The sequence below is a fragment of the Cibotium barometz genome, chromosome 45 (genome assembly GCF_041138505.1).
Source record: "Cibotium barometz isolate CiBa-2024 chromosome 45, ASM4113850v1, whole genome shotgun sequence".
Taxonomy (NCBI): domain Eukaryota; kingdom Viridiplantae; phylum Streptophyta; class Polypodiopsida; order Cyatheales; family Cibotiaceae; genus Cibotium; species Cibotium barometz.
In genome coordinates, this window is record NC_141090.1 from 29,203,663 (window position 1) to 29,229,575 (window position 25,913).

A 25,913-nucleotide genomic window follows, 5' to 3' on the forward strand; every position below is an offset into this window, starting at 1 on the left:
TGGACAAAGAGCAACTTCCCTAGCACAAGTCAGTGTGGTCGGTTCTCTCATGGGGTGCCAGATCCTCAACTTCTAACTAACCGAAGATGCACGATGCACAAATCCATGCACGGAGTGATGTGGACATAGAGCAACTTCCCTCGCACAAGTCCGTGTGGTCCGTTCTCTGATGGGGTCCTGGATCCTCAACTTCTAATAACTGTCCGAATTCGGGTTCTCGAAAGAGATGCACGAGCGTGCCAAATGGCAAAAATTTCCAACACTAGCCCAAACGGCACCGAAGAGGCATGAAAATTAAATCATGCATGGACAAATGTGTGGCAAGCAACCCGGATCTTTCTTGTTGTGTTCAGATGCGATTCGGACTCATTTCGGGTCCGAAACTCTGTTATGGTGATTTTGCACTATCTTTGCCGGGACCCAACTTTGACGCGCTGGGAGAAGGGATTGCGATGCCCAAATCCATGCATGGAGTGATGTGGATAAGTTCGTGTGGTTCTTTCTCTGATGGAGTCCCGGATCCTCAACTTCTAACTGTCCGAATCCGGGTTCTCGAAAAAGATACACGAGCATGCCAAATGGCAAAAATTTCCAACCATGGCCCAAACGGTGCCGAAGAGGCATGAAAATTAAATCATGCATGGACAAATGTATGGCAAGCAACCCGGATCTTTCTTGTTGTGTTCAGATGCGATTCGGACGCGTTTCGGATTCGAAACTCTGTTATGGTGATTTTGCACTATCTTTGCCAAGAACCAACTTTGACGCGCTGGGAGAACTGATTGCGATGCACAAATCCATCCACGGAGTGATGTGGACATAGAGCATTTTCCCTAGCACAAGTCCATCTCTGATGGGGTCCTGGATCCTCAACTTTCAACTGTCCGAATCTGGGTGCTCGAAGAAGATGCACGAGCGTGCCAAATGGCAAAAATTTCCAACAGTGGCCCAAACGGCACCGAAGAGGCATGAAAATTGAATCATGCATGGACAAATGTGTGGCAAGCAACCCGGATCTTTCTTGTTGTGTTCAGATGCGATTCGGACTCATTTCGGATCCGAAACTCTGTTATGGTGATTTTGCACTATCTTTGCCAGGAACCAACTTTGACGCACTAGGAGAATTGATTGGCGATGCACAAATCCATCCACGGAGTGATGTGGGCATAGAGCAACTTCCCTAGCACAAGTCCTGTGGTCCGTTCTCTGATGGGGTCCGGGATCCTCAACTTTCAACTGTCCGAATCCGGGTTCTCGAAAAAGATGCACGAGCGTGCCAAATGGTGAAAATTTCCAACAGTGGTCTAAACGGCACCGAATAGGCATGAAAATTAAATCATGCATGGAAAAATGTGTGGCAAGCAACCCGGATCTTTCTTGTTGTGTTCAGATGCGATTCGGACGCGTTTTGGATCCGAAACTCTCTTATGGTGATTTTGTACTATCTTTGCCGGGACCCAACTTTGACTTGCTGGGAGAAGTGATTGAAATGCCCAAATCCATGCACGGAGTGATGTGGACATAGAGCAACTTCCCTAGCACAAGTCCGTGTGGTCCGTTCTCTGATGGGGTCCCGCATCCTCAACTTCTAATTGTCCGAATCTGGGTTCTCGAAAAAGATGCACGAGCATGCCAAATCGCGAAAATTTCCAACCGTGGCCCGAACAGCACCGAAGAGGCATGAAAATTGAATCATGCATGGACAAATGTGTGGCAAGAAACCCGGATCTTTCTTGTTTTGTTGAGATGCCATTCGGACTCATTTCGGATCCGAAACTCTGTTATGGCAATTTTGCACTATCTTTGCCGGGACCCAACTTTGACGCGCTAGGAGAACCGATTGCGATGCACAAATCCATGCACATGGAGTGATGTGGACATAGACCAACTTCCCTAGCACAAGTTCATGTGGTCCGTTCTCTGATGGGGTCCCGGATCCTCAACTTCTAACTATCCGAATCCGGGTTCTCGAAAAAGATGCACGAGCGTGCTAAATGGCGAAACTTTCCAACAGTGGCCCAAACGACACCGAAGAGGCATCAAAATTGAATCATGCATGGACAATTGTGTGGCAAGAAACCAAGATCTTTCTTGTTGTGTTCAGATGCGATTCGGACTCATTTCGGATCCGAAACTCTGTTACGGTGATTTTGCGCTATCTTTGCCGGGACCCAACTTTGACGCGCTGGGAGAAGTGATTGCGATGCCCAAATCCATGCACGGAGTGATGTGGACATAGAGCAACTTCCCTAGCACAAGTCCGTGTGGTCCATTCTCTGATGGGGTCCCGGATCCTCAACTTCTAACTGTCCGAATCCGGGTTCTCGAAAAAGATGCACAAGCGTGCCAAATGGCAGAAATTTCCAACCATGGCCCAAACGGCGCCGAAGAGGCATGAAAATTGAATCATGCATGGACAAATGTATGGCAAGCAACCCGGATCTTTCTTGTTGTATTCAGATGCGATTCCGACTCATTTCGGATCCGAAACTCTGTTATGGTAATTTTGCACTACCTTTGCCAGTACCCAACTTTGACGCGCTGGAAGAACTGATTGCGATTCCCAAGTCCATGCACGAAGTGATGTGGACAAAGAGCAACTTCCCTAGCACAGGTCAGTGTGGTCGGTTATCTCATGGGGTGCCAGATCCTCAACTTCTAACTAACCGAAAATGCACGATGCACAAATCCATGCACGGAGTGATGTGGACATAGAGCAACTTCCCTAGCACAAGTCTGTGTGGTCCGTTCTCTGATGGGGTCCCGGATCCTCAATTTCTAATAACTGTCCGAATTCGGGTTCTCGAAAAAGATGCAGGAGCGTGCCAAATGGCGAAAATTTCCAACACTGGCCCAAACGGCACCGAAGAGACATGAAAATTAAATCATGCATGGACAAATGTGTGGCAAGCAACCCGGATCTTTCTTGTTGTGTTCAGATGCGATTCGGACTCATTTCAGATCCGAAACTCTGTTATGGTGATTTCTTACTATCTTTGCCGGGACCCAACTTTGACTTGCTGGGAGAAGTGATTGCGATGCCCAAATCCATGCACGGAGTGATGTGGACATAGAGCAACTTCCCTAGCACAAGTCCGTGTGGTCCGTTCTCTGATGGGGTCCCGGATCCTTAACTTCTAACTGTCCGAATCCAGGTTCTCGAAAAAGATGCACGAGCGTGCCAAATGGCAAAACTTTCCAACAGTGGCCCAAACGGCACCGAAGAGGCATCAAAATTGAATCGTGCATGGACAATTGTGTGGCAAGAAACTCGGATCTTTCTTGTTGTGTTCAGATGCGATTCGGACTCATTTCGGATCTGAAACTCTGTTATGGCGATTTTGCACTGTCTTTGCCGGGACCCAACTTTGACGCGCTAGGAGAACCGATTGCGATGCACAAATCCATGCACGGAGTGATGTGGACATAGAACAACTTCCCTAGCACAAGTTCGTGAGGTCCGTTCTCTGATGGGGTCCCGGATCCTCAACTTCTAACTGTCCGAATCCAGGTTCTCGAAAAAGATGCACGAGCGTGCCAAATGGCAAAACTTTCCAACAGTGGCCCAAACGGCACCGAAGAGGCATCAAAATTGAATCGTGCATGGACAATTGTGTGGCAAGAAACCCAAATCTTTCTTGTTGTGTTCGGATGCGATTCGGACTCATTTCGGATCCGAAACTCTGTTACGGTGATTTTGCGCTATCTTTGCCGGGACCCAACTTTGACGCGCTGGGAGAAGTGATTGCGTTGCCCAAATCCATGCACGGAGTGATGTGGACATAGAGCAACTTCCCTAGCACAAGTCCGTGTGGTCCATTCTCTGATGGGGTCCCGGATCCTCAACTTCTAACTGTCCGAATCCGGGTTCTCGAAAAAGATGCACAAGCGTGCCAAATGGCAGAAATTTCCAACCATGGCCCAAACGGCGCCGAAGAGGCATGAAAATTGAATCATGCATGGACAAATGTATGGCAAGCAACCCGGATCTTTCTTGTTGTATTTAGATGCGATTCCGACTCATTTCGGATCCGAAACTTTGTTATGGTGATTTTGCACTACCTTTGCCAGCACCCAACTTTGACGCGCTGGAAGAACTGATTGCAATTCCCAAATCCATGCACGAAGTGATGTGGACAAAGAGCAAATTCCCTAGCACAAGTCAGTGTGGTCGGTTCTCTCATGGGGTGCCAGATCCTCAACTTCTAACTAACCGAAGATGCACGATGCACAAATCCATGCACGGAGTGATGTGGAAATAGAGCAACTTCCCTCGCACAAGTCCGTGTGGTCCGTTCTCTGATGGGGTCCCGGATCCTCAACTTCTAATAACTGTCCGAATTCGGGTTCTCGAAAAAGATGCACGAGCGTGCCAAATGGCGAAAATTTCCAACACTAGCCCAAACGGCACCGAAGAGGCATGAAAATTAAATCATGCATGGACAAATGTGTGGCAAGCAACGCGGATCTTTCTTGTTGTGTTCAGATGCGATTCGAACTCATTCGGGTCCGAAACTCTGTTATGGTGATTTTGCACTATCTTTGCCGGGACCCAACTTTGACGCGCTGGGAGAAGGGATTGCGATGCCCAAATCCATGCATGGAGTGATGTGGATAAGTTCGTGTGGTTCTTTCTCTGATGGAGTCCCGGATCCTCAACTTCTAACTGTCCGAATCCGGGTTATCGAAAAAGATACACGAGCATGCCAAATGGCAAAAATTTCCAACCATGGCCCAAACGGTGCCGAAGAGGCATGAAAATTAAATCATGCATGGACAAATGTATGGCAAGCAACCCGGATCTTTCTTGTTGTGTTCAGATGCGATTCGGACGCGTTTCGGATCCGAAACTCTGTTATGGTGATTTTGCACTATCTTTGCCAAGAACCAACTTTGACGCGTTGGGAGAACTGATTGCGATGCACAAATCCATCCACGGAGTGATGTGGACATAGAGCATTTTCCCTAGCACAAGTCCATCTCTGATGGGGTCCTGGATCCTTAACTTTCAACTGTCCGAATCCGGGTGCTCGAAGAAGATGCACGAGCGTGCCAAATGGCAAAAATTTCCAACAGTGACCCAAACGGCACCGAAGAGGCACGAAAATTGAATCATGCATGGACAAATGTGTGGCAAGCAACCCGGATCTTTCTTGTTGTGTTCAGATGCGATTCGGACTCATTTCGGATCCGAAACTCTGTTATGGTGATTTTGCACTATCTTTGCCAGGAACCAACTTTGACGCACTGGGAGAATTGATTGGCGATGCACAAATCCGTCCACGGAGTGATGTGGGCATAGAGCAACTTCCCTAGCACAAGTCCTGTGGTCCGTTCTCTGATGGGGTCCCGGATCCTCAACTTTCAACTGTCCGAATCCGGGTTCTCGAAAAAGATGCACGAGCGTGCCAAATGGTGAAAATTTCCAACAGTGGTCCAAAAGGCACCGAATAGGCATGAAAATTAAATCATGCATGGACAAATGTGTGGCAAGCAACCCGGATCTTTCTTGTTGTGTTCAGATGCGATTCGGACGCGTTTTGGATCCGAAACTCTCTTATGGTGATTTTGTACTATCTTTGCCGGGACCCAACTTTGACTTGCTGGGAGAAGTGATTGCGATGCCCAAATCCATGCACGGATTGATGTGGACATAGAGCAACTTCCCTAGCACAAGTCCGTGTGGTCCGTTCTCTGATGGGGTCCCGCATCCTCAACTTCTAATTGTCCGAATCTGGGTTCTCGAAAAAGATGCACGAGCATGCCAAATCGCGAAAATTTCGAACCGTGGCCCGAACGGCGCCGAAGAGGCATGAAAATTGAATCATGCATGGACAAATGTGTGGCAAGCAACCCGGATCTTTCTTGTTTTGTTCAGATGCGATTCGGACTCATTTCGGATCCGAAACTCTGTTATGGCGATTTTGCACTATCTTTGCCGGGACCCAACTTTGACGCGCTAGGAGAACCGATTGCGATGCACAAATCCATGCACACGGAGTGATGTGGACATAGAGCAACTTCCCTAGCACAAGTTCGTGTGGTCCGTTCTCTGATGGGGTCCCGGATCCTCAACTTCTAACTATCCGAATCTGGGTTCTCGAAAAAGATGCACGAGCGTGCTAAATGGCGAAACTTTCCAACAGTGGCCCAAACGGCATTGAAGAGGCATCAAAATTGAATCATGCATGGACAATTGTGTCGCAAGAAACCCAGATCTTTCTTGTTGTGTTCAGATGCGATTCGGACTCATTTCGATTCCGAAACTCTGTTACGGTGATTTTGCGCTATCTTTGCCGGGACCCAACTTTGACGCGCTGGGAGAAGTGATTGCGCTGCCCAAATCCGTGCACGGAGTGATGTGGACATAGAGCAACCTCCCTAGCACAAGTCCGTGTGGTCCATTCTCTGATGGGGTCCCGGATCCTCAACTTCTAACTGTCCGAATCCGGGTTCTCGAAAAAGATGCACAAGCGTGCCAAATGGCAGAAATTTTCAACCATGGCCCAAACGGCGCCAAAGAGGCATGAAAATTGAATCATGCATGGACAAATGTATGGCAAGCAACCCGGATCTTTCTTGTTGTATTCAGATGCGATTCCGACTCATTTCGGATCCGAAACTCTGTTATGGTAATTTTGCACTACCTTTGCCAGTACCCAACTTTGACGCGCTGGAAGAACTGATTGCGATTCCCAAGTCCATGCACGAAGTGATGTGGACAAAGAGCAACTTCCCTAGCACAGGTCAGTGTGGTCGGTTCTCTCATGGGGTGCCAGATCCTCAACTTCTAACTAACCGAAGATGCACGATGCACAAATCCATGCACGGAGTGATGTGGACAAAGAGCAACTTCCCTAGCACAAGTCCGTGTGGTCCGTTCTCTGATGGGGTCCCGGATCCTCAACTTGTAATAACTGTCCGAATTCGGGTTCTCGAAAAAGATGCACGAGCGTGCCAAATGGCGAAAATTTCCAACACTGGCCCAAACGGCACCGAAGAGGCATGAAAATTAAATCATGCATGGACAAATGTGTGGCAAGCAACCCGGATCTTTCTTGTTGTGTTCAGATGAGATTCGGACTCATTTCGGATCCGAAACTCTGTTATGGTGATTTTGCACTATCTTTGCCGGGACCCAACTTTGACGCACTGGGAGAAGGGATTGTGATGCCCAAATCCATGCATGGAGTTATGTGGACAAGTTCGTGTGGTCCTTTCTCTGATGGAGTCCCGGATCCTCAACTTCTAACTGTCCGAATCCGGGTTCTCGAAAAGGATGCACGAGCATGCCAAATGGCAGAAATTTCGAACCATGGCCCAAACGGTGCGGAAGAGGCATGAAAATTAAATCATGCATGGACAAATGTGTGGCAAGCAACCCGGATCTTTCTTGTTGTGTTCAGATGCGATTCGGACGCGTTTTGGATTCGAAACTCTGTTATGGTGATTTTGCACTATCTTTGCCAAGAACCAACTTTGACGCGCTGGGAGAACTGATTGCGATGCACAAATCCATCCACGGAGTGATGTGGACATATAGAAACTTCCCTAGCACAAGTCCGTGTGCTCCGTTCTCTGATGGGGTCCTGGATCCTCAACTTTCAACTGTCCGAATCCGGGTGCTCGAAGAAGATGCACGAGCGTGCCAAATGGTAAAAATTTCCAACAGTGGCCCAAACGGCACCGAAGAGGCATGAAAATTGAATCATGCATGGACAAATGTGTGGCAAGCAACCCGGATCTTTCTCGTTGTGTTCAGATGCGATTCGGACTCATTTCGGATCCGAAACTCTGTTATGGTGATTTTGCACTATCTTTTCCAGGAACCAAATTTGACGCACTGGGAGAATTGATTGGCGATGCACAAATCCATCCACGGAGTGATATGGACATAGAGCAACTTCCCTAGCACAAGTCCGTGGGGTCCGTTCTCTGATGGGATCCCGGATCCTCAACTTTCAACTATCCGAATCCGGGTTCTCGAAAAAGATGCACGAGCGTGCCAAATGGCAAAAATTTTCAACAGTGGTCCAAACGGCACCGAATAGGCATGAAAATTAAATTATGCATGGACAAATGTGTGGCAAGTAACCTGGATCTTTCTTGTTGTGTTCAAATGCGATTCGGACAGGTTTTGGATCCGAAACTCTGTTATGGTGATTTTGTACTATCTTTGCCGGGACCCAACTTTGACTTGCTGGGAGAAGCGATTGCAATGCCCAAATCCATGCACGGAGTGATGTGGACATAGAGCAACTTCCCTAGCACAAGTCTGTGTGGACCGTTCTCTGATGGGGTCCCGGATCCTCAAATTCTAACTGTCCGAATCCGGGTTCTCGAAAAAGATGCACAAGCGTGCCAAATGGCATAAATTTCCAACCGTGGCCCAAATGGCGCCGAAGAGGCATGAAAATTGAATCATGCATGGACAAATGTATGCCAAGCAACCCGGATCTTTCTTGTTGTGATCAGATTCGGACTCATTTCGGATTCGAAACTCTGTTATGGTGATTTTGCACTATCTTTGCCAGGACCCAACTTTGACGCGCTGGGAGAACTAATTGCGAATCCCAAATCCATGCACGAAGTGATGTGGACATAGAGCAACTTCCCTAGCACAAGTCCGTGTGGTCCTTTCTCTCATGGGATAATAGATCCTCAACTTCTAACTGTCCGAAGATGCACGAGCATGCCAAATGGCGAAAATTTCCAACTTCTAACTGTCCGAAGATGCATGAGCATGCCAACTTCTAACTGTCCGAATCCAGGTTCTCGAAAAAGATGCACAAGCGTGCCAAATGGCAGAAAGTTCCAACCGTGGCCCAAACGGCGCCGAAGAGGCATGAAAATTGAATCATGCATGGACAAATGTATGGCAAGCAACTTCTAACTGTCCGAAGATGAACGAGCATGCCAACTTCTAACTGTCCGAATCCGAGTTCTTGAAAAAGATGCACAAGCGTGCCAAGTGGCAAAAAATTTCAACCGTGGCCCAAACGATGCCGAAGAGGCATGAAAACTGAATCATGCATGGACAAATGTATGGCAAGCAACCCGGATCTTTCTTGTTGTGTTTAGATGCGATTCGGACTCATTTCGAATTTGCACTATCTTTGCCGAGACCCAATTTTGACGCGCTGGGAGAACTGATTGTGATACCCAAATCCATGCACAGAGTGATGTGGATATAGAGCAACTTCTCTAGCACAAGTTCGTGTGGTCCGTTCTTTTATGGGGTCCCGCATCCTCAACTTCTAATTGTCCGAATCTGGTTTCTCAAAAAAGATGCACGAGCGTGCCAAATGACGAAAATTTCCAGCCGTGGCCAAAACGGTGCCAAAGAGGTATGAAAATTGAATCATGCATGGACAAATATGTGGCAAGCAACCCGGATCTTTCTTGTTGTGTTCAGATGCAATTCGGACTCATTTAGGATCCGAAACTCTGTTATGGCGATTTTGCACTATCTTTGCCAGGACCCAACTTTGACACGCTGGGAGAAGTGATTGCGATGCCCAAATCCATGCACGGAGTGATGTGGACATAGAGCAACTTCCCTAGCACAAGTCCGTGTGGTCCATTCTCTGATGGGATCCCGGATCCTCAACTTCTAACTATCCGAATCCGGGTTCTCGAAAAAGATGCACAAGCATGCCAAATGGAAGAAATTTCCAACCGTGGCCCAAACGGCGCCGAAGAGGCGTGAAAATTGAATCATGCATGGACAAATGTATGGCAAGCAACCCGGATCTTTCTTATTGTGTTCAGATGTGATTCAGACTCATTTCGGATCCGAAACTCTGTTATGGTGATTTTACACTATCTTTGCCAGGACCCAACTTTGATAAGCTGGGAGAACTGATTGCGATTCCTAAATCCATGCACAAAGTGATATGGACATAGAGCAACTTCCCTAGCACAAGTCCATGTGGTCTGTTCTCTCATGGGGTCCCAAATCCTCAACTTCTAATTGTCCGAAGATGCATGATGCACAAATCCATGCTCGGAGTGATGTGGACATAGAGCAACTTCCCTAGCACAAGTCTGTAAGGTCCGTTCTCTGATGGGATCCCGGATCCTCAACTTCTAATAACTGTCCGAATCCGGGTTCTTGAAAAAGATGCACGAGCGTGCCAAATGGTGAAAATTTCCAAAAGTGGCCCAAACGGCACCGAAGAGGCATGAAAATTGAATCATGCATGCACAAATGTGTGGCAAGCAACCCGGATCCTTCTGTTTGTGTTCAGATGCGATTCGGACTCATTTCGGATCCGAAACTCTGTTATGCTGCTTTTGCACTATCTTTGTCGAGGCCCAACTTTGACGTGCTGGGAGAAGTGATTGCGATGCCCAAATCCATGCACGGAGTGATGTGGACATAGAGCAACTTCCCTAGCACAAGTCCGTGTGGTACGTTCTCTGATGGGGTCCCGGATCATCAACTTCTAACTGTCCAAATCCGGGTTCTCGAAAAAGATGCACAAGCGTGCCAAATGGCAGAAATTTCCAGCCGTGGGCCAAACGGCGCCGAAGAGGCATGAAAATTGATTCATGCATGGACAAATGTATGGCAAGCAACCCGGACCTTTCTTGTTGTGTTCAAATGCGATTCGGACTCATTTCGGATCCGAAACTTTGTTATGGTGATTTTGCACTATCTTTGCCAGGACCCAACTTTGACGTGCTAGGGGAACTGATTGCGATTCCCAAATCCATGCACGAAGTGATGTGCACATAGAGCAACTTCCCTAGCACAAGTCCGTGTGGTCCGTTCTCTCATGGGGTCCCAGATCCTTAACTTCTAACTGTCCGAAGATGCACAATGCACAAATCCATCCACGGAGTGATGTGGACATAGAGCAACTTCCCTAGCACAAGTCCGTGTGGTCCGTTCTCTAATGGGGTCCTAGATCGTCAACTTTTTATAACTGTTCGAATCCGGGTTCTCGAAAATGATGCACGAGCGTGCCAAATGGTGAAAATTTCCAACAGTGGCCCAAACGGCACCGAAGAGGCATGAAAATTGAATCATGCATGGACAAATGTGTCGCAAGCAACCCGGATCTTTCTTATTGTGTTCAGGTGCGATTTGGACTCATTTCGGATCGAAACTCTGTTATGGTGATTTTGCACTATCTTTGCTCCCGAGACCCAACTTTGACGTGCTGGGAGAAGTGATTGCGATGCCCAAATCCATGCACGGAGTGATGTGGACATAGAGCAACTTCCCTAGCACAAGTTCGTGTGGTCCGTTCTCTGATGGGGTCCTGGATCCTCAACTTCTAACTGTCCGAATCCGGGTTCTCGAAAAAGACACACAAGCGTGCCAAATGGCAGAAATTCGCAACCGTGGCCCAAACGGCACCGAAGAGGCATGAAAATTGAATCATGCATGGACAAATGTATGGCAAGCAACCCGGATCTTTCTTGTTGTGTTCAGATGCGATTCGGACTCATTTCAGATCCGAAACTCTATTATGGTGATTTTACACTATCTTTGCCAGGACCCAACTTTGACGCGCTGGGAGAAATGATTGGGATTCCCAAATCCATGCACGAAGTGATGTGGACATAGAGCAACTTCCCTAGCACAAGTTCGTGTGGTCCTTTCTCTCATGGGGTCCCATGTCCTCAACTTCTAAGTGTCCGAAGATGCACGAGCATGCCAAATGGCGAAAATTTTCAACTTCTAACTGTCCGAAGATGCACGAGCATGCCAACTTCTAACTCTCCGAATCCGGGTTCTCGAAAAAGATGCACCAGCGTGCCAAATGGCAAAAATTTCCTATCGTGGCCCAAACGGTGCCGAGGAGGCATGAAAATTGAATCATGCATGGACAAATGTATGGCAAGCAACTTCTAACTGTCCGAAGATGAACGAGCATGCCAACTTCTAACTGTCCAAATCCGAGTTCCCGAAAAAGATGCACAAGCGTGCCAAATGGCAGAAATTTCCAACCGTGGTCCAAACGTCACTGAAGAGGCATGTAAATTGAATCATGCATGGATAAATTTATGGCAAGCAACTGGGATCTTTCTTGTTGTGTTCAGATGCGATTCGGACTCATTTCGGATTTGCACTATCTTTGCTGGGACCCAACTTTGACGCGCTGGGAGAAGGGATTGCGATGCCCAAATCCATGCACGGAGTGATGTGGACATAGAGCAACTTCCCTAGCACAAGTCTGTGTGGTGCGTTCTCTGATGGGGTCCCGGATCCTCAACTTCTAACTGTCCGAATTAAGGTTCTCGAAAAAGATGCACAAGCGTGCCAAATGGCAGAAATTTCCAACCGTGGCCCAAATGGCGCCGAAGAGACATGAAAATTGAATCATGCATGGACAAATATATGCCAAGCAACCCGGATCTTTCTTGTTGTGTTCACATGAGATTCGGAATCATTTCGGATCCGAAACTCTGTTATGGTGATTTTGCACTATCTTTGCCAAGACCCAACTTTTACACGCTGGGAGAACTGATTGCGATTCCCAAATCCATGCACGAAGTGATGTGGACATAGAGCAACTTCCCTAGCACAAGTCCGTGTGGTCCTTTCTCTCATGGGATCCCAGATCCTCAACTTCTAACTATCCGAAGATGCACGAGCATGCCAAATGGCAGAAATTTCCAACTTCTAACTGTCCGAAGATGCATGAGCATGCCAACTTCTAACTGTCCAAATCCGGGTTCTCGAAAAAGATGCACAAGCGTGCCAAATGGCAAAAAGTTCCAACCGTGGCCCAAACGGCACCGAAGAGGCATGAAAATTGAATCATGCATGGACAAATGTATGGCAAGCAACTTCTAACTGTCCGAAGATGAACGAGCATGCCAACTTCTAACTGTCCGAATCCGAGTTCCCGAAAAAGATGCACAAGCGTGCCAAATGGCAAAAATTTTCAACCGTGGCCCAAACGACGCCGAAGAGGCATGAAAATTGAATCATGCATGGACAAATGTATGGCAAGCAACCCGGATCTTTCTTGTTGTGTTCAGATGCGATTCGGACTCATTTTGGATTTGCACTATCTTTGCCGAGACCCAATTTCGACGCGCTGGGAGAACTGATTATGATACGCAAATAAATGCACAGAGTGATGTGGATATAGAGCAACTTCCCTAGCACAAGTCTGTAAGGTCCATTCTCTGATGGGATCCCAGATCCTCAACTTCTAATAACTGTCCGAATCTGGGTTCTCGAAAAAGATGCACGAGCGTGCTAAATGGCAAAAATTTTGAAAAGTGGCCCAAACGGCACCGAAGAGGCATGAAAATTGAATCATGCATGGACAAATGTGTGGCAAGCAACCCGGATCTTTCTTGTTGTGTTCAGATGCGATTCGGACTCATTTCGGATCTGAAACTCTGTTATGCTGCTTTTGCACTATCTTTGCCGGGACCCAACTTTGACGCGCTGGGAGAAGTGATTGCGATGCCCATATCCATGCACGGAGTGATGTGGACATAGAGCAAATTTCCTAGCACAAGTCCGTGTGGTTCGTTCTCTGATGGAGTCCTGGATCGTCAACTTCTAATTGTCCAAATTCGGGTTCTCGAAAAAGATGCAGAAGCGTGCCAAATGGCAGAAATTTCCTACCGTGGCCCAAACGGCGCCGAAGAGGCATGAAAATTGAATCATGCATGGACAAATGTATTGCAAGAAACCCGGATCTTTCTTGTTGTGTTCAGATGCAATTCGGACTCATTTCGGATCCGAAACTCTGTTATGGTGATTTTGCACTATCTTGCGAGGACCCAACTTTGACGCGCTAGGAGAACTGATTGCGATTCCCAAATCCATGCACGAAGTGATGTGGACAAAGAGCAACTTCCCTAGCACAAGTCAGTGTGGTCGGTTCTCTCATGGGGTGCCAGATCCTCAACTTCTAACTAACCGAAGATGCACGATGCACAAATCCATGTACGGAGTGATGTGGACATAGAGCAACTTCCCTAGCACAAGTCCGTGTGGTCCGTTCTCTGATGGGGTCCCGGATCCTCAACTTCTAATAACTGTCCGAATATGGGTTCTCGAAAAAGATGCACGAGCGTGCCAAATGGCGAAAATTTCCAACACTGGCCCAAACGGCACCGAAGAGGCATGAAAATTAAATCATGCATGGACAAATGTGTGGCAAGCAACCCGGATCTTTCTTGTTGTGTGTTCAGATGCGATTCGGACTCATTTCGGATCCGAAACTCTGTTATGGTGATTTTGCACTATATTTGCCGGGACCCAACTTTGACGCACTGGGAGAAGGGATTGAGATGCCCAAATCCATGCATGGAGTGATGTGGACAAGTTCGTGTGGTCCTTTCTCTGATGGAGTCCCGGATCCTCAACTTCTAACTGTCCGAATGGGTTCTCGAAAAAGATACAAGAGCATGCCAAATGGCAAAAATTTCCAACCATGGCCCAAACGGTGCCGAAGAGGCATGAAAATTAAATCATGCATGGACAAATGTATGGCAAGCAACCCAGATCTTTCTTGTTGTGTTCAGATGCGATTCGGACGCGTTTCGGATCCGAAACTCTGTCATGGTGATTTTGCCAACTTTGACGCGCTGGGAGAACTGATTGCGATGCACAAATCCATCCACGGAGTGATGTGGACATAGAGCAACTTCCCTAGCACAAGTCCGTGTGGTCCATTCTCTGATGGGATCCTGGATCCTCAACTTTCAACTGTCCGAATCCGGGTTCTCAAAGAAGATGCACGAGCGTGCCAAATGGCAATAATTTCCAACAGTGGCTCAAACGGCACCGGAGCGGCATGAAAATTGAATCATGCATGGACAAATGTGTGGCAGGCAGCCCGGATCTTTCTTGTTGTGTTCAGATGCGATTCGAACTCATTTCGGATCCGAAACTCTGTTATGGTGATTTTGCACTATCTTTGCCAGGAACCAACTTTGACGCACTGGGAGAATTGATTGGCGATGCACAAATCCATCCACGGAGTGATGTGGACATAGAGCAACTTCCCTAGCACAAGTCCGTGTCGTCCGTTCTCTGATGGGGTCCCGGATCCTCAATTTTCAACTGTCCGAATCCGGGTTCTCGAAAAAGATGCACGAGCGTGCCAAATCGTGAAAATTTCCAACAGTGGTCCAAACGGCACCGAATAGGCATGAAAATTAAATCATGCATGGACAAATGTGTGGCAAGAAACCCGGATCTTTCTTGTTGTGTTCAAATGCGATTCGGACGCATTTTGGATCCGAAACTCTGTTATGGTGATTTTGTACTATCTTTGCCGGGACCCAACTTTGACTTGCTGGGAGAAGTGATTGCGATGCCCAAATCCATGCACGGAGTGATGTGGACATAGAGCAACTTCCCTAGCACAAGTCTGTGTGGTCCGTTCTCTGATGGGGTCCCGGATCCTCAACTTCTAACTGTCCGAATCCGCGTTCTCGAAAAAGATGCCGAATCCGGGTTCTCGAAAAAGATGCACAAGCATGCCAAATGGCAGAAATTTCCAACCGTGGCCCAAATGGCACCGAAGAGGCATGAAAATTGAATCATGCATGGACAAATGTATGCAAAGCAACCCGGATCTTTCTTGTTGTGTTCAGATGCGATTCGGACTCATTTCGGATCCGAAACTCTGTTATGGTCATTTTGCACTATCTTTGCCAGGACCCAACTTTGGCACACTGGGAGAACTAATTGCGATTCCCAAATCCATGCACGAAGTGATGTGGACATAGAGCAACTTCCCTAGCACAAGTCCATGTGGTCCTTTCTCTCATGGGATCCCAGATCCTCAACTTCTAACTGTCCGAAGATGCACGAGCATGCCAAATGGCGGAAATTTCCAACTTCTAACTCTCCGAAGATGCATGAGCATGCCAACTTCTAATTGTCCGAATCCGGGTTCTCGAAAAAGATGCACAAGCGTGCCAAATGGCAGAAAGTTCCAACCGTGGCCCAAATGGCGCCGAAGAGGCATGAAAATTGAATCATGCATGGACAAATGTATGGCAAGAAACTTCTAACTGTCCGAAGATGAACGAGCATGCCAACTTCTAACTGTCCGAATCCGAGTTCTCGAAAAAGATGCACAAGCGTGCCAAATGGCAAAAATTTTCAACCGTGGCCCAAACGACGACGAAGAGGCATGAAAATTGAATCATGCATGGACAAATGTATGGCAAGCAACCCGAATCTTTCTTGTTGTGTTCAGATGCGATTCGGACTCATTTCGGATTTGCACTATATTTGCCGACACCCAATTTTGACGTGCTGGGAGAACTGATTGTGATACCCAAATCCATGCACAGAGTGATGTGGATATAGAGCAACTTCCCTAGCACAAGTTCGTGTGGTCCGTTCTTTTATGGGGTCCCGCATCCTCAACTTCTAATTGTCCGAATCTGGTTTCTCAAAAAAGATGCACGAGCGTGCCAAATGGCGGAAATTTCCAACTGTGGCCAAAACGGTGCCGAAGAGGTATGAAAATTGAATCATGCATAGACAAATATGTGGCAAGTAACCCGGATCTTTCTTGTTGTGTTCAGATGCAATTCGGACTCATTTCGGATCCGAAACTCTGTTATGGCGATTTTGCACTATCTTTGCCAGGACCCAACTTTGACGCGCTGGGAGAAGTGATTGCGATGCCCAAATCCATGCACGGAGTGATGTGGACATAGAGCAACTTCCCTAGCACAAGTCCGTGTGGTCCGTTCTTTGATGGGGTCCCGAATCCTCAACTTCTAACTGTTCGAATTCGGGTTCTCGAAAAAGATGCACAAGCGTGCCAAATGGCAGAAATTTCCAACCGTGGCCCAAACGGTGCCGAAGAGGCATGAAAATTGAATCATGCATGGACAAATGTACGGCAAGCAACCCGGATCTTTCTTGTTGTGTTCAGATGCGATTCAGACTCATTTCGGATCCGAAACTCTGTTATGGTGATTTTGCACTATCTTTGCCAGGACCCAACTTTGACGCACTGGGAGAACTGATTGCGATTCCTAAATCCATGCACGAAGTGATGTGAACATAGAGCAACTTCCCTAGCACAAGTCTGTGTGGTCGGTTCTCTCATGGGGTCCCAGATCCTCAACTTCTAACTGTCCGAAGATGCACGATGCACAAATCCATGCTCGGAGTGATGTGGACATAGAGAAACTTCCCTAGCACATGTCTAAAAGGTCCGTTCTCTGATGGGATCCCGGATCCTCAACTTCTAATAACTGTCCGAATTCGGGTTCTCGAAAAAGATGCACGAGCATGCCAAATGGCGAAAATTTCCAAAAGTGGCCCAAACGGCACCGAAGAGGCATGAAAATTGAATCATGCATGCACAAATGTGTGGCAAGCAACCCGGATCTTTCTGTTTGTGTTCAGATGCGATTCGGACTCATTTCGGATCCGAAACTCTGTTATGCTGCTTTTGCACTATCTTTGTCGGGACCCAACTTTGACGTGCTGGGAGAAGTGATTGCAATGCGCAAATCCATGCACGGAGTGATGTGGACATAGAGCAACTTTCCTAGCACAAGTCCGTGTGGTCCGTTCTCTGATGGGGTCCCGGATCGTAAACTTCTAACTGTCCAAATCCGGGTTCTCGAAAAAGATGCACAAGCGTGCCAAATGGCAGAAATTTCCAACCGTGGCCCAAACGGCGCCGAAGAGGCATGAAAATTGATTCATGCATGGACAAATGTATGGCAAGCAACCCGGATCTTTTTTGTTGTGTTCAGATGCGATTCGGACTTATTTCGGATCCGAAACTCTGTTATGGTGATTTTGCACTATCTTTGCGAGGACCCAACTTTGACGCTCTAGGAGAACTGATTGCGATTCCCAAATCCATGCACGAAGTGATGTGGACATAGAGCAACTTCCCTAGCACAAGTCCGTGTGGTCCGTTCTCTCATGGGGTCCCAGATGCTTAACTTCTAACTGTCCGACGATGCACAATGCACAAATCCATCCACGAAGTGATGTGGACATAGAGCAACTTCCCTAGCACAAGTCCGTGTGGTCCGTTCTCTAATGGGGTCCTGGATCCTCAACTTTTTATAACTGTTCGAAGCCGGGTTCTCGAAAATGATGCACGAGCGTGCCAAATGGTGAAAATTTCCAACAGTGGCCCAAACGGCACCGAAGAGGCATGAAAATTGAATCATGCATAGACAAATGTGTGGCAGGCAACCCGGATCTTTCTTATTGTGTTCAGGTGCGATTTGGACTATCTTTGCACTATCTTTGCCCCGGGACCCATCTTTGACGTGCTCGGAGAAGTGATTGCGATCCCCAAATCCATGCACGGAGTGATGTGGACATAGAGCAACTTCCGTAGCACAAGTCCGTGTGGTCCGTTCTCTGATGGGGTCCCGGATCCTCAACTTCTAACTGTCCGAATCCGGGTTCTCGAAAAAGATACACAAGCGTGCCAAATGGCAGAAATTCGCAACCGTGGCCCAAACGACGCCGAAGAGGCATGAAAATTGAATCATGCATGGACAAATGTATGGCAAGCAACCCGAATCTCTCTTGTTGTGTTCAGATGCGATTCGGACTCATTTCGGATCCGAAACTCTGTTATGGTGATTTTACAGTATCTTTGCCAGGACCCAACTTTGACACGCTGGGAGAAATGATTGGGATTCCCAAATCCATGCACGAAGTGATGTGGACATAGAGCAACTTCTCTAGCACAAGTTCGTGTGGTCCTTTCTCTCATGGGGTCCCAGATCCTCAACTTCTAACTGTCCGAAGATGCATGAGCACGCCAAATGGCGCAAATTTTCAACTTCTAACTGTCCGAAGATGCACGAGCATGCCAACTTCTAACTGTCCGAATCCGGGTTCTCGAAAAAGATTCACCAGCGTGCCAAATGGCAGAAATTTCCAACCATGGCCCAAACGGTGCCGAGGAGGCATGAAAACTGAATCATGCATGGACAAGTGTATGGCAAGCAACTTCTAACTGTCCGAAGATGAACGAGCATGCGAACTTCTAACTGTCCAAATCCGAGTTCCCGAAAAAGATGCAGAAGCATGCCAAATGGCATAAATTTCCAACCGTGACCCAAACGGTGCCGAAGAGGCATGTAAATTGAATCATGCATGGATAAATTTATGGCAAGCAACCGGGACCTTTCTTGTTGTGTTCAGATGCGATTCGGACTCATTTCGGATTTGCACTATCTTGGCTGGGACCCAACTTTGACGCGCTGGGAGAAGGGATTGCGATGCCCAAATCCATGCATGGAGTGATGTGGACAAGTCCGTGTGGTCCGTTCTCTGATGGAGTCCCGGATCCTCAACTTCTAACTGTCCGAATCCGGGTTCTCGAAAAAGATGCACGAGCATTCCAAATGGCAGAAATTTCCAACCGTGGCCCAAACGGTGCCGAAGAGGCATGAAAATTAAAACATGCATGGACAAATGTATGGCAAGCAACCCGGATCTTTCTTGTTGTGTTCAGATGCGATTTAAACGCGTTTCGGATCCGAAACTCAGTTATGGTGATTTTGCACTATCTTTGCCAGGAACCAACTTTGACGCGCTAGAAGAACTGATTGCGATGCACAAATCCATCCACGGAGTGATGTGGACATAGAGCAACTTCCCTAGCACAAGTCCGTGTGGTCCGTTCTCTGATGGGGTCCTGGATCCTCAACTTTTAACTATCCGAATCCGGGTTCTCGAAGAGGATGCACGAGCGTGCCAAATGGCAAAAATTTCCAACAGTGGCCCAAACGGCACCGAAGAGGCATTAAAATTGAATCATGCAAGGACAAATGTGTGGCAAGCAACCCGGATCTTTCTTGTTGTGTTCAGATGCGATTCGGACTCATTTCGGATCCAAAACTCTGTTATGGTGATTTTGCACTATTTTTGCCAGGAACCAACTTTGACGCACTGGGAGAATTGATTGCGATGCACAAATCCATCCACGGAGTGATGTGGACATAGAGCAACTTCCCTAGCACGAAAAAGATACACGAGCGTGTCAAATGGCGAAAATTTCCAACAGTGGTCCAAACGGCACCGAAGAGGCATGAAAATTAAATCATGCATGGACAAATGTGTGGCAAGCAACCCGGATCTTTCTTGTTGTGTTCAAATGCGATTCGGACGCGTTTTGGATCCGAAACCCTATTATGGTGATTTTGCACTATCTTTGTCGGGACCCAACTTTGACGTGCTGGGAGAAGTGATTGCGATGCCCAAATCCATGCACGGAGTGATGTGGACATAGAGCAACTTTCCTAGCACAAGTCTGTGTGGTCCGTTCTCTGATGGGGTCCTGGATCCTCAACTTCTAACTGTCCGAATCCGGGTTCTCGAAAAAGATGCACAAGCGTGCCAAATGGCAGAAATTTCCAACCGTGGCCCAAATGGCGCCAAAGAGGCATGAAAATTGAATCATGCATGGACAAATGTATGGCAAGCAACCCGGATCTTTCTTGTTGTGTTCACATGCGATTCGGAATCATTTTGGATCCGAAACTCTGTTATGGTGATTTTGCACTATCTTTGCCAGGACCCAACTTTGACACGCTGGGAGAACTGATTGTGATTCCCAAATCCATGCACGAAGTGATGTGAACATAGAGCAACTTCCCTAGCACAAGTCCGTGTGGTCCTTTCTCTCATGGGATCCCAGATCCTCAACTTCTAACTGTCCAAAGATGCACGAGCATGCCAAATGGCAGAAATTTCTAACTTCTAACTGTCCGAAGATGCATGAGCATGCCAACTTCTAACTGTCCGAATCCGGGTTCTCGAGAAAGATGCACAAGCGTGCCAAATGGCAGAAAGTTTCAACCGTGGTCCAAACGGTGCCGAAGAGGGATGAAAATTGAATCATGCATGGACAAATGTATGGCAAGCAACTTCTAACTGTCCAAAGATGAACGAGCATGCCAACTTCTAACTGTCCGAATCCGAGTTACCGAAAAAGATGCACAAGCGTGCCAAATGGCAAAAATTTTCAACCGTGGCCCAAACGAATTGAATCATGCATGGACAAATGTATGGCAAGCAACCCGGATCTTTCTTGTTGTGTTCAGATGCGATTCGGACTCATTTCGGATTTGCACTATCTTTGCCGAGACCCAATTTTGACGCGCTGGGAGAACTGATTATGATACCCAAATCCATGCACAGAGTGATGTGGATATAGAGCAACTTCCCTAGCACAAGTCTGTAAGGTCCGTTCTCTGATGGGATCCCGGATCCTCATTTTCTAATAACTATTCGAATCCGGGTTCTCGAAAAAAAGATGCACGAGCGTGCCAAATGGCAAAAATTTTGAAAAGTGGCCCAAACGACACCGAAGAGGCATGAAAATTGAATCATGCATGGACAAATGTGTGGCAAGCAACCCGGATATTTCTTGTTGTGTTCAGATGCGATTCGGACTCATTTTGGATCCGAAACTCTGTTATGCTGCTTTTGCACTATCTTTGCCGGGACCCAACTTTTACGCGCTGGGAAAAGTGATTGCGATGCCCAAATCCATGCACAGAGTGATGTGGACATAGAGCAACTTTCCTAGCACAAGTCCGTGTGGTCCGTTCTCTGATGGGATCCCGGATCGTCAACTTCTAACTGTCCAAATCCGGGTTCTCGAAAAAGATGCACAAACGTGCCAAATGGCAGAAATTTCCAACCGTGGCCCAAACGGCGCCGAAGAGGCATGAAAATTGAATCATGCATGGACAAATGTATTGCAAGAAACCCGGATCTTTCTTGTTGTGTTCAGATGCAATTCGGACTCATTTCGGATCCGAAACTCTGTTATGGTGATTTTGCACTATCTTGCGAGGACCCAACTTTGACGCGCTAGGAGAACTGATTGCGATTCCCAAATCCATGCACGAAGTGATGTGGACATAGAGCAACTTCTCTAGCACAAGTCCGTGTGGTCCGTTCTCTCATGGGGTCCTAGATCCTCAACTTCTAACTGTCCGAAGATGCACAATGCACAAATCCATCCACGGAGTGATGTGGACATAGAGCAACTTCCCTAGCATAAGTCCGTGTGGTCCGTTCTCTAATGGTTTCCTCGTTCCTCAACTTTTTATAACTGTTCGAATCGGGGTTCTCGAAAATGATGCACGAGCGTGCCAAATGGCAAAAAATTTCCAACAGTGGCCCAAACGGCACCGAAGAGGCATGAAAATTGAATCATGCATGGACAAATGTGTGGCAAGCAACCCGGATCTTTCTTATTGTGTTCAGATCTGATTTGGACTCATTTCGGACAACTTCCCTAGCACAAGTTCGTGTGGTCCGTTCTCTGATGGGGTCCCGGATCCTCAACTTCTAAATGTCCGAATCCGGGTTCTCCAAAAAGATGCACGAGCATGCCAAATCGCGAAAATTTCCAACCGTGGCCCGAACGACGCCGAAGAGGCATGAAAATTGAATCATGCATGGACAAATGTGTGGCAAGCAACCCGGATCTTTCTTGTTGTGTTCAGATGCGATTCAGACTCATTTTGGATCCCGAAATCTGTTATGGCGATTTTGCACTATCTTTGCCGGGACCCAACTTTGACGCGCTAGGAGAACCGATTGCGATGCACAAATCCAGGCACGGAGTGATGTGGACATAGAGCAACTTCCCTAGCACAAGTTCGTGTGGTCCATTCTCTGATGGGGTTCCGGATCCTCAACTTCTAACTGTCCGAATCCGGGTTCTCGAAAAAGATGCACGAGCGTGCCAAATGGCGAAACTTTCCAACAGTGGCCCAAACGGCACCGAAGAGGCATCAAAATTGAATCATGCATGGAAAATTGTGTGGCAAGAAACCCAGATCTTTCTTGTTGTGTTCAGATGCGATTCGGACTCATTTCGGATCCGAAACTCTGTGATGGTGATTTTGCGCTATCTTTGCTGGGACCCAACTTTGACGCGCTGGGAGAAGTGATTGCGATGCCCAAATCCATGCACAGAGTGATGTGGACATAGAGCAACTTCCCTAGCACAAGTCCGTGTGGTCCATTCTCTCATGGGGTCCCGGATCCTCAACTTCTAACTGTCCGAATCCGGGTTCTCGAAAAAGATGCACAAGCGTACTAAATGGCAGAAATTTCCAACCATGGCCCAAACGGCGCCGAAGAGGCATGAAAATTGAATCATGCATGGACAAATGTATGGCAAGCAACCCGGATCTTTCTTGTTGTATTCTGATGCGATTCCGACTCATTTCGGATCCGAAACTTTGTTATGGTGATTTTGCACTACCTTTGCGAGTACCCAACTTTGACGCGCTGGAAGAACTGATTGCGATTCCCAAATCCATGCATGAAGTGATGTGGACAAAGAGCAACTTCCCTAGCACAAGTCAGTGTGGTCGGTTCTCTCATGGGGTGCCAGATCCTCAACTTCTACCTAACCGAAGATGCACGATGCACAAATCCATGTACGGAGTGATGTGGACATAGAGCAACTTCCCTAGCACAAGTCCGTGTGGTCCGTTCTCTGATGGGGTCCCGGATCCTCAACTTCTAATAACTGTCCGAATATGGGTTCTCGAAAAAGATGCACGAGCGTGCCAAATGGCGAAAATTTCCAACACTGGCCCAAACGGCACCGAAGAGGCATGAAAATTAAATCATGCATGGACAAATGTGTGGCAAGCAACCCGGATCTTTCTTGTTGTGTGTTCAGATGCGATTCGGACTCATTTCGGATCCGAAACTCTGTTATGGTGATTTTGCACTATATTTGCCGGGACCCAACTTTGACGCACTGGGAGAAGGGATTGAGATGCCCAAATCCATGCATGGAGTGATGTGGACAAGTTCGTGTGGTCCTTTCTCTGATGGAGTCCCGGATCCTCAACTTCTAACTGTCCGAATGGGTTCTCGAAAAAGATACAAGAGCATGCCAAATGGCAAAAATTTCCAACCATGGCCCAAACGGTGCCGAAGAGGCATGAAAATTAAATCATGCATGGACAAATGTATGGCAAGCAACCCAGATCTTTCTTGTTGTGTTCAGATGCGATTCGGACGCGTTTCGGATCCGAAACTCTGTCATGGTGATTTTGCCAACTTTGACGCGCTGGGAGAACTGATTGCGATGCACAAATCCATCCACGGAGTGATGTGGACATAGAGCAACTTCCCTAGCACAAGTCCGTGTGGTCCATTCTCTGATGGGATCCTGGATCCTCAACTTTCAACTGTCCGAATCCGGGTTCTCGAAGAAGATGCACGAGCGTGCCAAATGGCAATAATTTCCAACAGTGGCTCAAACGGCACCGAAGAGGCATGAAAATTGAATCATGCATGGACAAATGTGTGGCAGGCAGCCCGGATCTTTCTTGTTGTGTTCAGATGCGATTCGGACTCATTTCGGATCCGAAACTCTGTTATGGTGATTTTGCACTATCTTTGCCAGGAACCAACTTTGACGCACTGGGAGAATTGATTGGCGATGCACAAATCCATCCACGGAGTGATGTGGACATAGAGCAACTTCCCTAGCACAAGTCCGTGTCGTCCGTTCTCTGATGGGGTCCCGGATCCTCAATTTTCAACTGTCCGAATCCGGGTTCTCGAAAAAGATGCACGAGCGTGCCAAATGGTGAAAATTTCCAACAGTGGTCCAAACGGCACCGAATAGGCATGAAAATTAAATCATGCATGGACAAATGTGTGGCAAGAAACCCGGATCTTTCTTGTTGTGTTCAAATGCGATTCGGACGCATTTTGGATCCGAAACTCTGTTATGGTGATTTTGTACTATCTTTGCCGGGACCCAACTTTGACTTGCTGGGAGAAGTGATTGCGATGCCCAAATCCATGCACGGAGTGATGTGGACATAGAGCAACTTCCCTAGCACAAGTCTGTGTGGTCCGTTCTCTGATGGGGTCCCGGATCCTCAACTTCTAACTGTCCGAATCCGGGTTCTCGAAAAAGATGCCGAATCCGGGTTCTTGAAAAAGATGCACAAGCATGCCAAATGGCAGAAATTTCCAACCGTGGCCCAAATGGCACCGAAGAGGCATGAAAATTGAATCATGCATGGACAAATGTATGCAAAGCAACCCGGATCTTTCTTGTTGTGTTCAGATGCGATTCGGACTCATTTCGGATCCGAAACTCTGTTATGGTCATTTTGCACTATCTTTGCCAGGACCCAACTTTGGCACACTGGGAGAACTAATTGCGATTCCCAAATCCATGCACGAAGTGATGTGGACATAGAGCAACTTCCCTAGCACAAGTCCATGTGGTCCTTTCTCTCATGGGATCCCAGATCCTCAACTTCTAACTGTCCGAAGATGCACGAGCATGCCAAATGGCGGAAATTTCCAACTTCTAACTCTCCGAAGATGCATGAGCATGCCAACTTCTAATTGTCCGAATCCGGGTTCTCGAAAAAGATGCACAAGCGTGCCAAATGGCAGAAAGTTCCAACTGTGGCCCAAATGGCGCCGAAGAGGCATGAAAATTGAATCATGCATGGACAAATGTATGGCAAGAAACTTCTAACTGTCCGAAGATGAACGAGCATGCCAACTTCTAACTGTCCGAATCCGAGTTCTCGAAAAAGATGCACAAGCGTGCCAAATGGCAAAAATTTTCAACCGTGGCCCAAACGACGACGAAGAGGCATGAAAATTGAATCATGCATGGACAAATGTATGGCAAGCAACCCGAATCTTTCTTGTTGTGTTCAGATGCGATTCGGACTCATTTCGGATTTGCACTATATTTGCCGACACCCAATTTTGACGTGCTGGGAGAACTGATTGTGATACCCAAATCCATGCACAGAGTGATGTGGATATAGAGCAACTTCCCTAGCACAAGTTCGTGTGGTCCGTTCTTTTATGGGGTCCCGCATCCTCAACTTCTAATTGTCCGAATCTGGTTTCTCAAAAAAGATGCACGAGCGTGCCAAATGGCGGAAATTTCCAA